The sequence below is a fragment of the Sorex fumeus genome, unplaced genomic scaffold (assembly GCF_029834395.1).
Source record: "Sorex fumeus unplaced genomic scaffold, SorFum_2.1 ptg000107l, whole genome shotgun sequence".
In the NCBI taxonomy this organism is placed as follows: domain Eukaryota; kingdom Metazoa; phylum Chordata; class Mammalia; order Eulipotyphla; family Soricidae; genus Sorex; species Sorex fumeus.
Genome location: NW_026606164.1, coordinates 2016293 through 2036192, shown reverse-complemented (window position 1 = coordinate 2036192; position 19900 = coordinate 2016293). Strand labels below are relative to the sequence as shown.

Sequence of the window (19900 nt, the reverse complement as noted above, 5' to 3'; positions counted from 1 at the left end):
CATCCGTGGATATAACTGAGCCACGGATACTCCAGAGTCGTCCTGAGTCACAGACATGCCTGAGCCATCCTGAGCCACGGATACAGCTGATTCATGGATATGCCTCAGCTGCAGAGAACCTGAGGCATCCTGAGCCATGGATACACCCAAGCCGTGGATACACCAGAACCATCTAAGCCACAGTTACACCTGAGACATGGATACGCCTGAGCATCAAATACACCTGTGTCATGGGTATGCCTGAGCCACAAATGGACCTGCGCCGTGGATTGAGTAAGCCATGAACAGCACCTGAGACAAAAATATGCTTGAGCCACAGATACACCCGAGCCACAGATTGAGCCTCAAGTAAACCTCAGCCACTGGTTAAGCCATGGATTGAGCCACGGATACACCTAAGTCATGGATACGCCTGAGCCATGGGTTAAGCCACAGACTGAGCCACAGATACGTCTGACGCACGGATACACCTGAGCTATGGATATGCCCGAGCCACAACTGAGCCGCGGATATGCCTGAGCCACAGATACGTCTGACCCCCAGGTACACCCAAGAGCAATGGATATGCCTGAGCCACAAACACACCTAAATTATGCCTATGCTTGGCCCATGAATTGAGGGTACACCTGAGCCATGGACACACCTAAGCCATGGATATGCCATGGGTTGAGCTACGGATTGAGCCACGGATATGCCTGAGCCACAGATACACCTGAGCCATGGATTGAGCCACAGATACGCCTCAGCCACATATACGGATGGACCACAGATTGAGCCACAGACACACCTGGGCCACAGAAACAACTGAGCCATGGATATGTGTAAGTATGCCTGAACCACAGATTGAGCCACGAATACACCTGAGCCATAGATTGAGCCGCATATTGAACCACGGATATGCCTGAGCCATGGTTGCCCAATGGATATGTTTGAGCCACAAGTACACCTGAGCCATGGAGCCACACATATGTCACGGATACACCTGAGCCACAGATATGCCCGAGCCACAGATTGAGCCACATATACCTAAACCACTGATACGCCTGCCTGAGTTGCAGATACATCCGAGCCACAAATATGCCTGAATCGCAGATAAGCTTGAGTCGCAGATCTGCCTGAGTTACGAATGTGTCTGACTCACTCATATGTCTGGACCACAGATACACCTAAGCTACGTATATGCCTGAGTCATGATTGAGATGCCTGAACTAAAGATAGGGTTCTGGGACACGGGTACACCTGGGCTATGGATTGAGCCCCTATATGCCCACCTGAGTTACAGATAAATCTGGGTCATGGATATACCTGAGCCAAGGACCTGAACTGTGGATACACTTGAATAATGTGTGTATCTCAGCCACAGACAATATTAAGCTCTTTACATTGGCACCGTCTCTGCTTCCCACACCTAGAAATTGGCTCCCTTGGCTGCAGGGGTCCAGACGGTGTCGTGGGGGTGGGGAGCGGCCTGATCTGAGGCACAGTGGTTCACCACTTGCCATCATTCCTCTGTCCCAGGGCCCCAAGACCCGGAGGAGTGTTGCCCACACACACAGACTCCCAGTGGGAGTAGACTGGACTTGGCATCTTGATAATCCATTTACTGGGAGACACACCTATCTCCAAGCCAAGAATCTGAATAAGATGACTCCAGTGACCAGAAGCGTGTTTTCAGGAGGGTGGGGAATAAGGTGAGCTGGGTGAGCCACGGACTCTGCTTTGAGGTGCCTGGAAGCGGTTCCAGTTGTTGCTGCCTGAGCATAGGCCGCTCCCTGGTGGCTCAGCTCCATGGACCTGCCGCTCACTGACCTTCCAGCTGGAGGCTGGGGCTGAAAGGAGCAGTGTGTTCCCACCTGGGAGTCCTCTGGGTGGGGACATACTCCTTCCCAGAGTCCTGGGTATGGGTCATGTAGCCAGAGAAGAGAGGCCTGGACACAGACTCCCTTAGCCCGTGGGCACCCATGAGCTGGTGTAGACCTGCATTCCAAAGGGGGTCCCCACACTGGGCAGCTGATGCCCTCTCTTGCCCCCGGCCAGCTGCCTTGCACTGAAAGTAGGGTTGGCTGTGTCCTGGGACCCTGCTCCCCGCTGCTTGTGTGCTGGGACCCCTGCAGACCGTACCCCCAGAGCCCCAACCCCAGCTCCCGGCAGGTGTGAAAGACCCCAGATCTTCCCGGCCCTCCCATACCGGTGTTCAGTTCCAGTCCGACCACCTGAGTGCGAAGGGGATGGAGAAGTGTTGGGGTTCATGCCTTGTCCCGTCCCTGGCCCCGGGAAGAAGCTTGTGTCAGCGCCCCTGACCCTCCGAGGACCGAGGCAACCGAGGGCTCCTGATACGCTCCAAACCCAAATCTCAGGACGTGGGGCCACCACCTCTTGAGGGGAGCAAGGTGTCAAGGTTAGTCAGCGCTCGTCCGTGACTGAAGATGCTGGAAACTTCGCAGTCCCCGCTGCCTGCAGCCTTCGCTGGGCGGAGCTCAGATGCGGCTTCCAGAGCTAACACCCCGAGCCACCGGGGTCCCCGGGACTTTCTGCTGGAGTGGCGCAGCCTGACTGTTCTGTGGGAGAGGAGCTTGGCTCGTGGCCACCGGGAGTTAGAGTGTGGGCACGGAGCCCCTTGTCAGGGACTGGGTAGCACCTTGCCTGGGCTTGAATCTGAGGCTGGAGCATCCAGTATTCTGGTGTGATTTCCTGAACATTGATTCGGACTTCTGGAATTTATTCTGCTGTTTATTTTGTTTTGACGGACTTCTATATTTCATGTATTCAGATATTATTTGGGCTGGAGCGATAGCACAGCGGTAGGGCGTTTGCCTTGCACGCGGCCAACATGGCCAACCCGAGTTCGATTTCTCCGCCCCTCTCGGAGAGCCCGGCAAGCTACCGAGAGCATCTTGCTCGCATGGGAAAGCCTGGCAAGCTACCCGTGACGATATGCCAAGCACAGTAAACGTCTCACAGTGTTCCTGAGCCCACTTAAGCAAATCGATGAACAATGGGAAGACAGTGACAGTGACAGATATTATTTGGGTCTTATTTTTTAAATTTGTATTGACACTCTTGTTTCTGTAGAACGTGGTTTCTCCGTAGATGTTTGCTTGGATTGACTAGGTGGGTAGGTGAGTGGACAGTGAGAGTGGTGGGCAGTTGGGCGGGCAGGGGAGTGGACATCAGAATGGGCGGTGCGCAGATGAGAGGGTGGGTGGATTGGTCGTGGATGGGCGGGTGGTGCACAGACGGGTGGTGGTGCGTGAGTGAAAGGCGAGCGGGCAGTGATGAGTGGGTGGTGACGGTGGGTGCGGGGTGGGCAGCTGGGTGGTGTGGATGGACGGACAGGGACGTTGGTGGTGGTGGACAGACGGGCTGGCCAGTGGATGGCGGTGATGCTCCTGCTCAGAGCTTGGACGGGTGCGGGCTGTGCGGTGGGTGGTGCTGAGGTTCTGGGTTCCCTCCGCTCATCAGGTTCCTTCCTCCGACAGCCAGGCTGTGCCTGTGAGCTCGTTCCCTCGCCTCATGGCGCTCTGAGTCCAGCCACCGTTGGACCCGGGTGCTTCAGGGACCCGGCATAGGCCACGCTCCCTCTTACCCACTCCCCATCACCCCTGGGACCCTGGGGTCCCCATCACCCCGGGATCCCTGTGACCCCAGTGACCCCTGGGACCCCTGGGATCCTTGTGACCCCGGTGACCCCTGTGACCTCTGGGATCCCTGTGACCCCTGTGGCCCCATTGACCCCTGTGAAGCCTGGGACTCCTGTGATCCCAGTGACCCCTGGGACCCGTGTCACCCCGTCACCTCTGTGATCTTTTGCCCACCAGCAAAGCCCTTTCCTAAGCTGAGCTGGAGCCCCAGGAAGTGGCGCGTGACCCCGTGTGCACCCAAAGGTCGGAGGGGTCGTAAGGGTGCAGGGTGGGGTGCACTCACCTCGGAGCGCCGTGCCCTGGCCTGCTCCGGGCAGCAGACGGGCTCCTGTGTGGCCCAGACCTGCTGCTGCTCCTCTGCCCCCTGGGGCAGCTTAGGCAGAACCAGGCTCAGAGGTTTTAAGAATATTTTTTTTGCCCTGACCACAGTGCAGGAGTTTCCCCATGCCAGGTGCTGCCCAGCACTTCCGGCCGTCTCCACACCCGGAGACCGAGGGTCGGGGTCCGCAAGCACGTTTGCCCCCGGGGCCTCCTTCAGCGCCGCGCCCCCTGTTAGCAGCCAACTGTGAAATCAGCCGCCTGGGAGCCCGGCTGTCAGGGGGGCTGATAAATCACGGCACGTGCCCTGGCTGGCACGGGGGACACGCGCAGGGTGGCACAAGAGAGCATTCAGCCGCAGGCAGGGTGGTCCGTCGGGGTGGCACGGGGCCCGGCCAGCCCTGCCCCAGGCACGATGCTGACGCCCCACAGTGCCACGAGGTGCTCTCTGAGCGGCCCCAGATGGGGCGGTGACGGTGACGGGGACTGTGATGGGGACGGGGACTATTGACTGGTGACAGGGACTGTGTGACGGCGACAAGGACTGAGGGTTGGTGATAGGAACTGTGGTGGTGACAGGGACTATGATGGTGACGAGACTGTGATGGTGACAGGAACTGGTGACTGGTGACAGGGACGTGTGACCATGATGGGGACTGTGTGGTGGTGACAGGGACTATTGACTGGGGACGGGGACTGTGTGGTGACAGGGCTGTGATGGAGAAGGCCCCGTGGTGCTGACAGCCCCCTGCTGTGAGGGGCTTCGGCTGAGGGCGCTGGACATGCGCCTGCGGTTCTGCCCTTGGAGCGGCTCCGGCTACTCTCAGCTCCTCTGCTCCTGTTTCCCAGAAGGCGAGACCGAGAGTTGGGGGTGCCCGCGTTGGGGGCTGGGACAGTGCGGAGCCTTGGCCCCTCTGTCCCGTCGGGCGTCTGGGGACAGACACCGAGGGAGCCCGAGTAGGGCGGCTGTGAGCTCGTCCTGGGCTCACCTCCTGCCACCAAATTCTGCAGGGAGGGCGCGGGGGTGTGCCTGTGCGTGTGTGTGCGTGTGTGTGTGTGTCAGCGTGTCTGTGTGTACCAGTGTGTGTGTGCCTGTGTGTGTTCCTGCATGCACAGGGTGTGGCTCAGAGGGTGACGGGACTCAAAGGCTGGCTGGACTAGGCTGGAGACTGGGGGCTGCAGGTGGTCCCGGGCAGACCCGAGGCCTCTGAGAGCCCCGAGGGGAGGCGGCCCCTCACCCCGCCCCGGGGCCGCCAGGCCCTCCTGAGCGTGTCCTCTCCTGGGAGAAGAGTCGGGCGCCCCAAGAGGCAAGTGAGGAGGGGGGAGGGTGGGGAAGGGGTGGCCTGGGGGAGGGCAGCTGGCCGCCAGGGGCACAGCTGGTCTCCGTTGCTGTGTCCATCCTTAGAACCAGGTCAGGGTCAGGGCAGCAGCTTAGCCCCTTCCTGTCTGCCACCCTTGTCTCCTCCTGACGGGCCCGGGGCGGGGGCTCTGGGCTCGACTCCACATTTCCCTGGCACCCCAGGGACGTGCATCCGTCCCCGCTCTTGCCCGGAGGGGCTGCCTGTGGGGGTCCCGCTGTCTGGACTCTCCCTGCAGCTGAGAAGGCACCAGTGCTCGGGGCGCCCGGCCCAGCTGTCGCCCTTCTGTGAGGGCCTGAGCTTGGGGCCCCGTCCGGAAAGTGTGGCCGGCGTTGGAGCTGTGATGACTGTGGTTCCGTCCACAGTTCCTTCTGCCTGGCTGCCCTGAGCATGTGGCCCTGTGGGGCAGGCAGGGGCCAGGCATATCCCTTCGCCCGCCACCCCGGCTGCGGGTGGCTCTGAAGTGGGGGCAGGGCTTTGTCCCGCTCATGGGGGGAGACGGGATTCTGTGAGGAGACAGGAGGTGGTTGTGTTAGGGCCGGAGGGACAGCTCAGGGTAAGGCCGCTGGTTCCCTTGCACTCGGCCCACCTGCCTAGGGTCCCCCTGAGCCCCACCAGGAGAGGGGGAGAGAGAGAGAGAGAGAGAGAGAGAGGAGAGAGGGAGAGGGAGAAAAGGAGAGAGGGAAAGAGAGAGAGAGAGACGGGGGAGAATATCATTGGTACTTTAAGTTTTATTGCAAAACACACGTGACTGTACTTTTAAATATCGACACCGTAGAAAGGCAGACACTGACTTGGCCTCACTCGCGGTGGGCTCCATGCTTTGGGTCTGCGTTAGCTGGAGAAGAAAAAGCATGACGCACGAGAGGGAAGCCGGCCGGTGAGGCCGCGTTGCTGTGGGATGGGTCCACACGCGTGGAGACTTGGGCTCGACCCGGGTGGCGGCCCCCCGAGCCGGGGAGCCTCGGCGAACGCTCCTCCGGCTTGTCGGGTGTTTCCGGGGCATTTCAGGCTGGCTCAGCCGCCTTGAGCAGCGCCGCTCGCTCGTGGCTCCGTCCCCGCACGCACCGGCCCTGGGTCCGCTCCCCTGAGCACTTCTGCGTCCCGCCCGTCGCTCTCCTATGGGCCTCATCCCTCTCCCAGAGTCTTCCTGTCCCCTCCCTGGTTGGCCTGTCCCCTCCCCCTATGATTTCCGCTTCCTCTCCCTGGGTCTCTCCGTCACTTACTTCTCCCTGTTCTTCCTGTCACCCTTCCTGTCTTTTCCTGTTCTTCCTGTTGCACTCCCCGTGTTTTCCCGTCACATCTCCCTGTTCTCCGTGTCACATTCTCTGTCTTCCTGTCACACCTTCCTGTCACATTCTGTCTTCCTGTCACACTCTGTGTCTCCCTGTCGTATCTCCCTGTCACCCCCCCCCCCATTTCCTGTCTCTGTGTCTCTGCTCTGAGGAACACGCTACGGAGGACTGAACAAGATTTCTTCCCCCCGGCAAGGGAACAGTGACCAGAGGCCTCCGCAAAATCTGCTCCTTTTTTTCTTGGGGATACCATTGTGCAGCTTCGTCCGGCCCCTCGAGGTGGCCCTCGGACAGAGGGCTGGCTTGGCCTCTGCGCCTGAGACACAGGGACCCTGCGCCCCAGCCCTGGGGTGACACGCAGACGCGGGCCGAGCTGGAGGGGCGGCCCTCCCTGCTCTCGTCCACTCACGTCTGCGCACAGACACGGGCCCTCCGCCGGGAAGGACAGCCGGTGTGGCGCAGGGCCGGCAGGGTCACTGGAGAAGGTTTCTGCCTCTGATTTCACGCTCAGGGAGATCGTGAGGTCTGAAAGTGATGTGAATACAACCCGTATTCCGTCTGCGATGGAAGGAAAAGCATTACGGCCTTAGCGTGCCAGCAGGTGAAGGGGCCAAGAGGTGTGAGGGCAGAGGGAGCATGGAGGGGTGTGTGCAGGGGTGGAGGGAGTGTGTGTAGGATAGGTTGTGCGGGAATGAAGGGCAGGGTGTTATAGGGGTGGGGCGTGCAGGTACGGAATACAGGGGTCTGTGTAGGGTGTGGTGTGTAGGCGTGGAGGGCAGGGGTGTGTGTAGGGGTGTGGTGTGCAGGGACGGAGTGCAGGGGTGTATTCGGACGAACTGCACAGGGATGGAGTGCAGGGTTGTGTAGGGGTTGTGCGTGCAAGGATGGAGTGCAGGGGTGTGTGTGCTGGGGTGGGCGTGCAGAGATGGAGTTCAGGGGTGTATGTAGGGCTGGGGCATGCAGGGATGGAGTGCGGGAGTGTGTGTAGGTGTGGGGCGTGCAGGGATGGAATGCAGGGGTCTGTGTATTTGGGTGGGGTGTGCAGGGTTGTGTCGGGGTGGGGCGTGCAGAGATGGAGTGCAGAGCCGTGTGTGCTGGGGTGGGGTATGGCACCCGCTGGGAAAGCAGCACCAGCACTTCTGGCAGGATGTGGTCAGTGTTGGGGGCCTGCTGGCGGCCGCCCAGTTCCCTGGTGGCTGCCGTGGGTGCAGCCCGCAGGGTCCACCATGCCGGGGCCTGGCCCTGGGCTGTCCGGGAGGCGCCTGGCGGGACTCACGGCAGGGCCTCGTCTGGGTGGCGTGTGTGGGGAGGAGCAGAGCACGCGGGGGCTCCCGGCCACGTCCAGGGGCTTCTGACCCCGTCAGAACCACTGTCGGCCCCAGGAGAAGTCCCAGCACCTGCTCTCTGACGCCAGAGCCCACGTGCTCCCTGTGTGTGCACGACCACATGTGTGCACGGACACACGGGTTGACACACAAGGCTGTGTGTGCGTGTGGGTGTGCACGCACATGAACGGAAGTGGGCGCGGGCCGCATCCATGTGGATGGGTGTGCGTGCACGTGGTTGTGGGTTCCCGTGGATGGGTGCGCGCATGGACTGTGTGTGCACGTGGATGTATGCGGATACTGCGCACACTAGATCGTGTGCCCGTGTGTGGGCATGTGGATGTGCGTTGTGGACATGTGTGTAAGTGCATGTGGACGTGTGCCCGTGTACATGTGGATGCGTGTGCACACGGAAGTATGTGGATGTGGCCCCTGGGTGTGCGTGTGGATGCATGTGCATGTGGACGTGTGCCCGTGTACATGTGGATGCGTGTGCACACGGAAGTATGTGGATGTGGCCCCTGGGTGTGCGTGTGGATGCATGTCCATGTGGGTGTGCGTGCACACGGACGAGTGAACGTACGTTCGTGAACGTGCACGTTTGTGTGGGTGTGCACATGGATGTGTGTGCAGTGGCTGTGGTGTGCACATGAGCTTGTGTGTCACGCAGACATTTGTGCACGTGTGTGTTCACTGAGGTGTCAGCACTGACCCTCTCGGAGTACTCACTCGTCCCTCAGGACGTCGGTGTCTCGTCTGGAAACTGAGAGTTCGCCGCACAGACGGCTCCCGGGAGAGCTGTGAGAGGCCGGCAGGGACGTGCACAGGTGTCCAAGCCACGTCCCGTAGACGCACTTCTCCTGGGCCAGAGAGCCAGTGCAGCGAGCAAGGCACTTGTTGCGTGTGGCCGGCCTGGTTTGATCTGTGGCGCCCCACATGGCCTCCTGGGGCCCAAACAGGAGTGATCCCTGAGCACAGAGCCCGGAGGGAGCCCAGGGGACTGCCAGGTGGGGCCCAGGAAACAAAAGAGCATTTCCCTGACATCCAAACCACACACGTGCGGATAGGGACTGTGTGACAACGAGGTGTGTGTGTGCAGTGACGGACATGATGCGAGATTTTGTGTGTAAGCTGGTGTGTGGATGTGTGTGGGCTGTCGTATGTATCGAGATAGTATGTGCATGAAGCGGCACGGACGTCCACGTGGTTTGTGTGCACGCAGGAGAGTGAGCATCTGTGTACACGTGTGTGAGGTGTGTGTCTGTGGTGTGCCATACATGCATACGAGGTGTGTTCCATGATGGTGTGTTCACACGGATTAAATGGGGCACGCATGTGAGTGCGGTGTGTACACGTGTGTGTGGTGTGTGTGGTGTGTGCAGTGTGTTCGTGTGTGTGAGGCATGTGCATTGTGAGGTGTGTGTATGCATGTGGGGTGTGTGCGCTGTGGTGTGTGTGTGGATGTGTTTGAGGTGTGTATGTTGTGTGAGGTGTGTGCGCTGTGTGATGTGTGAGATGTGAGTGAAGTCTGTGCGTTGTGTGGTTTGTGCATGTGCGATGTGCATGTATTGTGAGTTGCGTGCGTGTGCATGAAGGATGGAGACCTGCGAGGACAGAGTCAATCACACACAGAGTCAACCCCACTCCCTGCCGGTGCTCCTGGCTGCCGTCAGAGCTGAATGAAACCCGGGCGCCCCTGCCGGACTCGGGGGCAGAGGGCTGGGTGCTCTCCTCTGCCCACTGTGCTCTGGGGGCAGGGTAAGGTGCCCGCCCGTGTGAGGCGTGCTGCAAAGCTCTGCCGTGGGGGTCAACCGGGGCTGCGGCACTGATGTGAGGGCACTGAGCGTCGGGGTGCTTGCAGGGGCGGCACCCCTACCCAGGTGGGACAGAGCACGGGCCATGCCAGGCGGCCCCAAGTTGACCTGGTGGTCTCAGGAGAGCAGAGCCCCAAGGGCCCCGGAGATCTGCCTCCTGGAAGCAGACGGGGGGGGGGGGTGACCCCCAGTCACGTTCAGCGCTGCCCCCCCAGGTCCCCCAGGGCCTCCTGCGCTCATCTCCACTTTGGGGACCATGGGAGCAAACGGGTATCGGAATGGGAGGCCCCAGGGGCCGGAGCTCGAGCCTCACCCAAAGACAGACCCTTGGAGCAGGCGGCGTTGCCATGGAGACGGAGGCCGGGAGGAAGCCGCTGCTTTGATTCTGAGCACGCTGAGAGCCAGGGCCCCTCTCGAGAAGTGACCCGTGCGGCGTGCTCCGCACTTCATTTTTTAAATACTCAAGGCCGTTTGGAGACCCGGACAATGGAGTGAGGGCGGATCAGGGTGAGAAACGGCGTCTGGGCGGGATCTGGGGTGTGGAGCGATGAGGAAACCTGGGAGTTGGTTTCGGGGGTGGGTGGGTGGGAGACAGGGAGCGAGGCCGCCGTGAGCATAGGGCGTCCTGCGGGGAAGGGGGGCTCGTGGGGCGTGCTCCAGGGCTACCGGCGTGGACAGGGGGTCGTGCCAGCAGCCATCTGCTCCGGCCGCACTCCCTGGCCACGGTCACGGGCAAGGTCAGGCGCCGAGGCACAGCTCTGCAGAGCGTGGACTCTCTCCGCGCCCAGTTCACTGTTCCGTAGCTGGCAGGGAATTTGAGTTCTCAAGTGCCATCACCCACCGGGCGTTTCAGGGAGTGACAAGCAAAGACTGAACCGCCCGCAGCCGTGTGAGGGAGAAAGCGTGAGCTGGTTCAGAGTGAGCTGGTTCAGAACGCGTCCCCGTTAGCAGAGGTGCGGCCCGGAGGCCCGTCAGCCCATGCCCTCCCCAGCAGCCAGGCCTGAGGGGCCGTGGTTGCCTCTGTCCCAGGAGCGCAGACACGGCTCTGCCCGCGAGGCTGCGTGGGTCGCACAGTGTGAAACACACAGACCTCCATTCCCGCTCGGTCCACACCGGCCCAGAGAAGTGGCAGGAGGTGCAGTCTCCTGGCAGGGCTGGGGGGGGGGGAGGCTAGGAGTGAGCTCAGCGGGGCCTGAAGTGCCCAAGCCCCTCCCAGCTCTCCTCGTCCCTTAAGCTTAGGACAGCTGCACCGTGTGCCATTAAAAAAAAATCTTGCCCACACGAGAGGTAAGGGGTCTTTCTTATGAAACATTCACTTTAGGGAATTTCTGCTCAGTTTGGTAAAGAAGAATAAAATCTAGCCATTAGCAATAATATCTGCCTAATATATATCAAAACACTTAGCAACATATCGAAGCTAAACACCAAGTAGTCTATATGTTCCTGGCATGGTTTTGTAAGCAGTCAAACCTGGTCTCTGCCCAGCGTCCCGGAGAGTGATCCTTTGGGGTCCTCTCGGGGGTCTAGCTGGGGAGCCCAGCACTGGGGCTAGCCCAGACCCTGGTTTTCAGATGTTCCTCAGTGAAAAACTAAGACCCAGTTTTTTTCCCTGTCTTACCATAATTGCAATTTCAAAGTTTAAAAAAGAAAGTCGAAGCACATGTTTCTCCTGAAATGCCTTTTTGAAAAAATGTTTTAAAAAATCTGTGTGTGTGTGTGTGTGTGTGTGTGTGTGTGACCGTAAGACACTGGTGGGGGGCAGGAGCTCAACTCTGTCTCGTCCTAATGCTCCTGTTTGGGGGCTGCAGAATCTCCAGTGAACCTGAGCACTGCTGGCACAGCGCCAACAGGAGCCCGATTAGGTTGGCAATTCTTGTGTTCTCATAAGTGACTTGCGTTTCATCTCAAGAATTTACAGTGGACCCAGCAATCTCCCAGTCCCTTCCCGCTTAAGTGAGGGCAGTAAACCCCAGGAGCTTCCCACATGGATTTATGGCCCTGGAGCGAGGCATCACCCACCCAGCCGCTGGCCGCTGACACTGCCCCACGGAGCAGGGCCCCTGGCCAGCAGAATCACTGGCCCATCCCTGTGCTTCTGTCCCCTAACGTCAGGGCAGTCTTAGAGAGGGACTCGCACATCCAGAGTACATTGAACAGTGTGCTCCTTTATCATGCCTTTTTTCATTTCAACTGAAAAAAAAAAATCACTTCGACTTTCTGAAGACAAGCATCTCAGAAAGTGTTTTATCATTTTTACCTTATCTCATTTAAAATTCCTGGACTTGGTGTTTTGCTCCATAATAATTGTTTTTCCCAGAACCATCTTCCTCTGTTTTGTTTTTAAAACACTTTCTTTGATAATACAGCACATTGGAAATTTATTCCAATCATTTGGGTATGTGATCTCTAAGAGTTCGGAGCTCCCTGAATCGAAAATGAGATTCTCACCACAGAACATTAGGCTTTACAGAGCGCGGATGGGAGCAGCCAGAGGAGGTATTAGCAGTATCAACAAATCGTTAGGGACCCTTCACGGTGTTGGGACACTGAGCGGGACTGGGGCATTTTGCTGCATTTTCACTCGCCCACCGAACAGTCCCAGCTAATAGGGAACGCACTCGTCCGTCACAGATAAAATCGTTCCGGTCAGCGTGTTTCTCAAAATCATTGGCTTCGTGTTTGGAAGTTTCCTCCGAAACCGCCGTGAAAATCATGGATGGGAACTCATCACCCAGGAACGCCCCCAGACTCATTCCTGCTCAGAATCATCATCATCGGAGCGCGGGTTCGGAGGCAGCTCCGTTTCTCGCGCCCCGGACGCGGGCGCGGGCGCGGGGCTGGGTGGCCCGTGGTCCCGCTTCTGAGCTGCGGGACGGGGGCGCGCGCCCGGGCCCCGAATCGGGCAAGTGACCCGCGGGGACAGCCTCGGGACCTCCCCCGAGAGCGGCCAGGGCGGCGGCGGCGCGCGCCAGCCGGGCCGGACACCGCGAGGCTCCCGCGCCGCCGCCGCCGCGCGCGCAGAGGGAGCCGCGCGCCAGGGGCGCGGGTGGGCAGGAGCCGCCCGGCGCGCTGCGGGCCCGTCCGCGGGCGCGTTCTCGGCCCGAGGCTGCGTGGGTCCGAGCCGCCCCGCGCTGCCGGCGGCGCCCGCCAAAGCCCCGCGAGGGACGGCGCGGGGGCGGCGGCGCTGGCCCGCGCGCCCCCCGCCGCGCGCCCGCCGTGCGCTCCCCCGCGCCCCGCCTCCGGGGGAGCCGCGGGGACGCGGGACCCGCGCGGCGCTCCCGGCCCAAGCCCCCGCCGCGGCCCGGACGCTCCCGCGGAGCCCCCCGCCGCCCGCCCGCCCGCGAGGAACGGACCTGCCTTGGCCGCGGCCGCCCCCTCGCCCCCGGCCCCGCGCGCGCTCGCGCTCTGCGCTCGGTCCGTTGCCATGGAGAAGCGGGTTCCCAGGCAGGCGAGCGCGCACGGCCCGCCCCGCCCCCTCCCGCGCCCCCCTGCGCCGCCCGCTCCCGGCCTCCCCCGCCCCGAGCCCCGCGCGGGGCCCGCTCGGGGGCGCCCCCCCGGCCCGCGGGTGCGGCGGGCGGCGCGGAGACCCGGTCGGAGGAGCCCCGCCGCGGGGCCCGAGCGGGGAGCCGGGCTGCGTGCGGGGAGGCCCGGGTCCGCGGCCTGCGGCGACTTACCCCTCCGCGCTGGGCGTGGAGCCGGGGCGCGGCTCTGCGGGCGGCGGCCCGAGGCGCGGGGCCCCTGGGCTGGCGGGCGGGGGCGGGCGGGGCGGCGGGAGCGCGCACGGGGGTCGCCCCGGGCCCGCGGGGGCCGCGGGTGGGGGCGGGGCGCGGGGCGCGGCGGGGGCGCTGCCTCTCCGGCTGTCCCGAGCGCCGGGAACAATGGGCGGCGGCGGGAGAGGGCCGGGAGGAGGGCGCGGGGCTTCCAGCGCGGGGGTCGGCGAGCGCTCCGCGACTGTCGCGGCGCGACGGGCTCGCCCCCGCCTTTCTTCCCCTTGTTCCCGCAGCTGTGGGCCCGGGCGCGCATTGTGCGCACAGATGTTGCGTTTCGGCGCCGCGCTCGGCTGCCGGCGGGGGCGCGGAGCGCCGGGGCTGCCCCCACCTGTGGCCTCTCCGGGGGCCCGGGCCGGGGAGGGCGGGGGGCGCGGTCCCGGGCAGGGGTCCGCGCGGGGGTGGCGGCGGGGACCCTGCCCCGGCCGGGCTCGGCTCCGCGCGCTTGGCCGCCGCGCCGCGGCCGCAGGTGGCCGGGTCGTCCGTGGCGAAGTTCTCACTCGCCCGGCGCGGCCGAGGCGCTTCTCCCGCGGGGTCGCGCGCCGCGGGGCCCAGGCGGCCCGTCCCGCGCAGGTGGGAGCGGCGGCGCCCCGCCCCCGCCCCCGCCGCGGGTTCCCGCCGCGCGCCCGGCCGGCCCGGCCCGGGGCTGCGCGAACTTCCCCGCCGGCGCCCGGCGGGGAGAAAAGGCTGGAGCGCGGGGCGCGATCCGGGCCCCCGGCCGCGCCGCGGGCGTGACTGACAAGGCCGGTGTCCACTCCCGCTGCCGGGCGGGAGCGGGTGCGCCGGGCGCCGCGCCCCTGAGCCAATTGCTGGCAGCAACACGTGGGGGGGGGCATCGCTATAGCAACCGGTGGCCGGGCCGCGAGTCGCGCCGCCGCCGGCCGGGCGCGCGCGGGCCGGATATAAGGCGGGGCGCGGCGGCCGCGCGGGATGGAGCTGCGCGCGCGGCCGAGGGCCCTGCGGGGACCGTCCCGCGCCCGGCCCCGCGCCCGCGCCGGGGCCGGGGCCGGGGCCAGGCGCGGCGGGGCGCGCCCCGCTCCGAGGGCCGCGCGTCGCCGGAGCCGCGGGACCCCGAGCCCGAGCGGCGGGGGCGCCTGGGCGCGCGGCACCTTTGTCTCCGCCGGCGTCTGTGAAGTTTGTGGTCCGAGCAGGATGGACCCCCGCGGCGGTGGCGCGGGGCGGCGGCCGCCCGGGCTGCTGGAGCCTCGGGGTCGGCCCACGCCCCGCGCTCCACCCCGGGCACCCGGCGAGGGCCGCGCCGCAGGTAAGAGGCGCGTGGCGGGAGCGGAGCGGGGGCGCCGCGGGGAGGGACGGGGACCCTCCACGCCGAGGGCGCGGGCGAGCGAGGAGGCGGCGCCTGGGGGTCGAGAGTGGACCCTGGCGCCCGTCCCCAGCGCCACCGCGAGGGCAGGTCCGAGTCCGAGCCGGTCTCGCGGTGGAAGCGGCTGCCGCCTCTCCTGGGCGCGGAGACGGGGCGGGGGGCCCTCGGAGACCCCGTGCTCCTCCGCGCCCTCCGCCCGCGCCCTGTCTGGCCCCGCGGTCGCCCTGCCCGGAGCCGCGCCCGGAGGTTCCCACGGGCGCGAGGGGCGCAGGGAGGAGGAGGGGGAGCAGCCGGCTCCGACGGGGCGCGGGGGGCGCTCTGCCCCCGGGACCGCTTCGGGGCCGCCTCTGCGTTCCCGCTAGAGCTGGGAGCGCGCCGCTGCGCCTCCGGGATGTCCCGCGGTAGCCTGGGCGCGCGCGGAAGGGGGCGGGCGGGGCTCTCCGAGACCCCCGAAGGTGGGGAAACGCCAGGACGCGGCAGCATCCTCCCCCCGACACACACACTCCACCTACCCAGTGAACCTGCGCGTTCTCGCCCCCGCCCCTGGGGAGGCGCCCAATGGGCTAGAGAGAAACTTGTGGCGCGCAGCGGTTAGCGCTGAGCCAGGCAGGGCCTTCGCTTCCCCGCTCAGCCCCCAGCGTGCTCGGTTGGCGGGGGGTCTGGCGAGGCGACGGGAACCCCACGCGAGGACCGGCACCTCTGCTGCACATGGGGTGCAGAGCCTGCCACCCTTTGTGCTTGGGCGCACTGAGCCCCGCGCTGGGGCGCCAGGGAGATGTTGGGGGTCTGTCTTCGTGGCCAGGCCCCTCCAGACCCAGGGGTCTGGCAGAGAGGAGCTCCTGCCTTGCCTCTGCTGGCCCCAGTGCCCTGTGTCCTCTGCTCCCCGCCGGGACCCGGGGCACTGCTGGCTAGGGGGCTTGGCCAGGTCGGGCTTCCCTAAGCAGTGTGGAGAGGAAGCGGTGGCCGGCTCCGGAGCCAGGAGCAACCTGCGGCCTCCAAGGCCCCCAGCCCCCAGAAGGGGGCGGTGAGTGGCTGGGTGGTCCGTGGACGGGGCTGTGGGAGGCCTCTGGCCAGGCCCCACTGCCCAGGCGATTTGTGGCGGGATGGCTGGCCTGGTCATTGTCCCCTCGGGGCAGGGGGGCCGGGAACCCCGCTCGCTCGGGGCGGTGAAAGTCTCCCCAGGCCGCTGGACCCTTTGTGTCCTCTGCCTGGTTCTGATCTTCGCGACCTCTGCCCGGCTCTTGTGAGTAACTGGGGGAAGGGGCCTGGGAAGGGGCGCCGAGCTGAGCCAGGCAGCGCCTTGGCGGGCGCGCCCCTCTCCAGGCAGGCCCTCCGGGGACTGGGGACGGCCTCGCGCGCTGGTTCCCGGACAGCCTCGCGCACCGGGTCCCAGGGCAGCCCCGCGCGCCCGCCCCGGGAACGGCCTCGCGCTCCGGTTCCTGGGCCGGCCTCGCGCGCCCGCCCCGGGCCGGCCTTGCCTACCGGTTCCCGGGCAGCCTGGCGCACGGGTTCCGGGGACGGCGTCGCGCTCCGGTTCCCGGCGGCCTCGCGCGCCCGCACCCACGGCCCAGCCAGGGCCGCCTGCTCACCCTCCGGCCGGGAGGAGCCGCTTCTCGGGCACCAGCTCCTGGCAACCGCGCGTGGAGGCCGGCCGGCCCCTGGCCACCCGGCGCGTCTACTGGCCCGGTTGGAGCGCAGAAACCCTGGACCGCGCGCGGCCGGCGCGGTTGTGCCTGGGCCCTTCCGAGCCCGCAGCTGGTCCCCGCGGCCGCGCACGGTGCGCCAGGCCCGGCTCGAGGGGGCTCGAGCTCGTCAACACGAACTCATAAATCTCTCGCGCCCTAGAGCAGGCGCCCCGGACCCACGGTGGGACGCAGCGGGGGCACTGCCCAGGCAGTCTCTTTGTTTACTTTTCGGCCTGAAACACTCGGTTTCGATGTGGCCCATTTTAACTTATTTTCACTGAAGTTTTTATTTAAGAATCATTATTTCTTGCAGATTCTCCTCTTTTGCCCATGCCTCTTTTTCCTTTTTTCTTTTTCTTTTTTCCCTTTCTTTTTCCTTCTTCTCTTTCTTTTTTTTTTTTTTTGGGCTACTTGAATGGCAGATTTGCAAGTACAATTTCATCTGCTCAGAGGAACAATGGCTTCCAGCTGCACAAAGACCGTCTCCCACCCTGAATTCAGCCCGAAATGCCTCTTGCTCTGATAATAGCTTCTGAAAAGATTTTGTAATGCGGAGAATTAATACATGATTATTTCCGCCTGACTTCTCTCATTTATTAGAATTCTGTGGCGAATTCCAAATTAAAAATAGTTCAGTTAACAGCTTTAAAAAATACTTTTAAAATATTTTAAGAACCCCCCTCCACACACACACACACACTTATTTCTAACTTTTCTCGTTCTCATGACCTGGAACTCTTTTAATTGATCAGCTATGAAACAACCGCGTCGACATTAAAGTGAGTCTCAGTGGGTAGATGGAGCGTGAGATTCCCAGATATCCCGCAGACATGCGTGTAGGAAGCCACGCACAGGCCTGTGCAAGCCAAGCACTCGTCCCTGGAAACAGTTTCTGAATTTCCCGGGGAAGGTCTGTCTGTCCTGAGGTGTGGAGTGACGGGCGGCCCGTGCCGTGGCCCTGACTCTTGAGTGCTTGTCGCTGCAGCCACCAGGCCGGCCCTCTGCTCGGTCGGACCGTTCCCACAAAGTTTGTCTTGGCCCCGAACGGCCTTTTGCTTTCTCTCGTTTTGAGAAAGGAACCCCACGGGCCGCTGGAGAGGACTCTTGGCGGACACTGTTCCCTGAATGGCTCCAAGGCAGCCTGCAGGGCAGCCCTGGCTTCAGCAGCGCCAGATGGGAACTGCAGTGGACCAGGATGGTGTCTGCACGCCTGGATCCTGCAGCCGGCAGGTCGGGGGCAGAGCCCTGCAGGCAGGGGGAGCCGGATACGTGTGGTGCTTCGGTTCACTCTCACACACGTGACCCTCACCCCTGCTCGGTTCTTAAACCGCTTCCCAGGCACAGAGCAGGGCTCGGCGAGGGGCCCAGAGGCTCCGGCTCTCCAGGCCGCACTCCTACCCTCGTGCTCCAGAGTTGGGGAGCTGCCTCAGTGCAGAGGGGTGTTCGGCTCTTGGAGCGGCTTTGCTGTAAATGTCAGAGTCATAAATATTTAAACATCATTTTCGTTCCATTTCAAGTCAGGATTGACAAGATGCCTCTAATTAGTGGCAGCCCTGCAGGCTGGGCCCCGAGACCGCACTTGGGGGTCCCTGTGTTACCACTCCCAGCCCCGGGGTGCAGGGGGAGGTCTTTGGGGAAGACCCCCCTGAGGAAGTCAGTGTGAGTCATTTAAACCCAGTGTCCCCGGAGAACACGCTCGTCACCTCTCCCTAACGTCATGGTTCGTAAAATTTCGTGCCTTGCGGGATTAAGGCCTGATGCAGCCAGCTGTCTCCCTGAGGTAGGCTCCTTCCCCCGCAGGCACTCGGAGAAGGGGTCTTCCAAAGGGGGCTCCAGGTTCTGCTGGGAGGGTGAGCGCCAGGGTCTCCAGGGAGGGCCTGAGGGGGTCAGGGCCTGTTGGGATGGGCTCCAGGGGAAGGTCTGTGAGGACGGCCCGAGGGAGAGGGAGGGTCTGAATGAGGGTCTCTGGGGAGGGTCTGCTGGTAGGTGTCCAGGGAAGGTCTGTGAGGAGAGTCTGAATGAGGCTTTGTGGGAAGGGTCTGAGGGAGGGTCTACAGGGGAAGATCTGTGAGGAGGGTCTCTATGAGGGTCTCCGGGGAGAGTCTGAGGGGAGGATCCGTTGTGAGAGTCTGAGGGAAGGGTCTGCAGGAGAGGGTCTGAAGAAGGATCTGAATGAAGGTCTGCGGGGAGGTTCTACTAAGGGAGGGTCTGTGAGGAAGATTCTGAATGATGGTCTGTGGGGAGGGTCTGAGGGAGGGTCTCTGGGAAGGGTCTGAGGGAGCATCTGAGAGAGCATCTATAGGGAGAGTCTGAGAGAGGGTCTGTGGGGAAGGTCTGAGGGGAGGGTCTGAATGAGGGTCTGAAGGAGAGTCTGAGAGAGGGTCTGTGGAGAGGGTCTGTGGGGAAGGTCTGAGGGGAGGGTCTGAGGGAGGGTCTGAGGGGAGGGTCTGAGGGGAGGGCCTGAGGGAGGGTCTGAGGGGGCCTCTGAGAAGAGGGTCAGTGGGGCTGCAGGCCAGGGTCTCACATACCAGGCTCTCCCACCTCCCCTGGCTTTAGGAAGGTCCTGGGGGTGATGGCGGGAGGGGGCAGCAAGGTGAGAAGCTGGCAGGGCCCCTCCTCTCCTCTCCCGGGAACGCTTGGGCTGGCTGTGGGGCAGGTGGACGGCCAAGGACTTGGTCGGGACCGCCCAGCCCCTGCTGGTGAGGTCGGGCTGCTGCCTCTCCCCCTGCCAGGGTCGCCGTCCCCTGCCCTCTCCTGGCGCACCGCGGGGCTCCGCTTCCCGGGCGTGGGTGGGCTCTCAGCCCCGCGGGAGTGGGCAGCACTGGCCCCGCGGTGATGCTGCTGCCTTTGTTGTCCCCCTGTGCCCGCTGTGCCCCGGCCTGGAGGGGTGCGGGGGCCTGGCAGGGCGCAGGGTGAGGAGTGCTGGTCCGTTGACCCCTGTGGGGCCCCCTCCGCCCCCGCCCAGCTCCTGTGCCTCTCTGACCGTTTTCCTTCCGGGATCCCGGCTCCTCACCAGGGACTCCCCACCCCGCCCCTCCGCCCGCCCGTGGCCCTCCCGGTGGCAAATCCAGGCAAGAAAATCCGTCACCTTTTCTGTCTCCAGGCGGTTCCATTAACTGGGCCACACAGCTAATCCCACACCAAAGGCAGAGGAGGCTAATTAATGAGCCGCCTGGTCTCGGCGGGAGCTGAGAATTGCTTTGGTGGCCTCGGTGGTCACAAGTACCCCTGGCGGGCGGGGGGCGCAGGGCGGAGCCTGTCCCTGCCCTGTCCTGGGGCCCTGGAGGCTGGAGGTCCCCCCACCTCCGTGTCCGGGTGCTGCCACGGTGCCCTTTGAAGATGCTCCGGAGGGCGGCAGCCGGGGAGGGAGCAGGCG

General features: G+C 63.6%; 1 protein-coding gene across 1 annotated transcript in view; it reads left to right on the top strand.

Annotated features, from left to right (window-relative positions):
- PTPRN2 (protein tyrosine phosphatase receptor type N2) overlaps nt 1-19900 on the top strand; it is a 174951-nt gene that overhangs the window by 115568 nt on the left and 39483 nt on the right. The gene's annotated exons all lie outside the window — the stretch shown is intronic.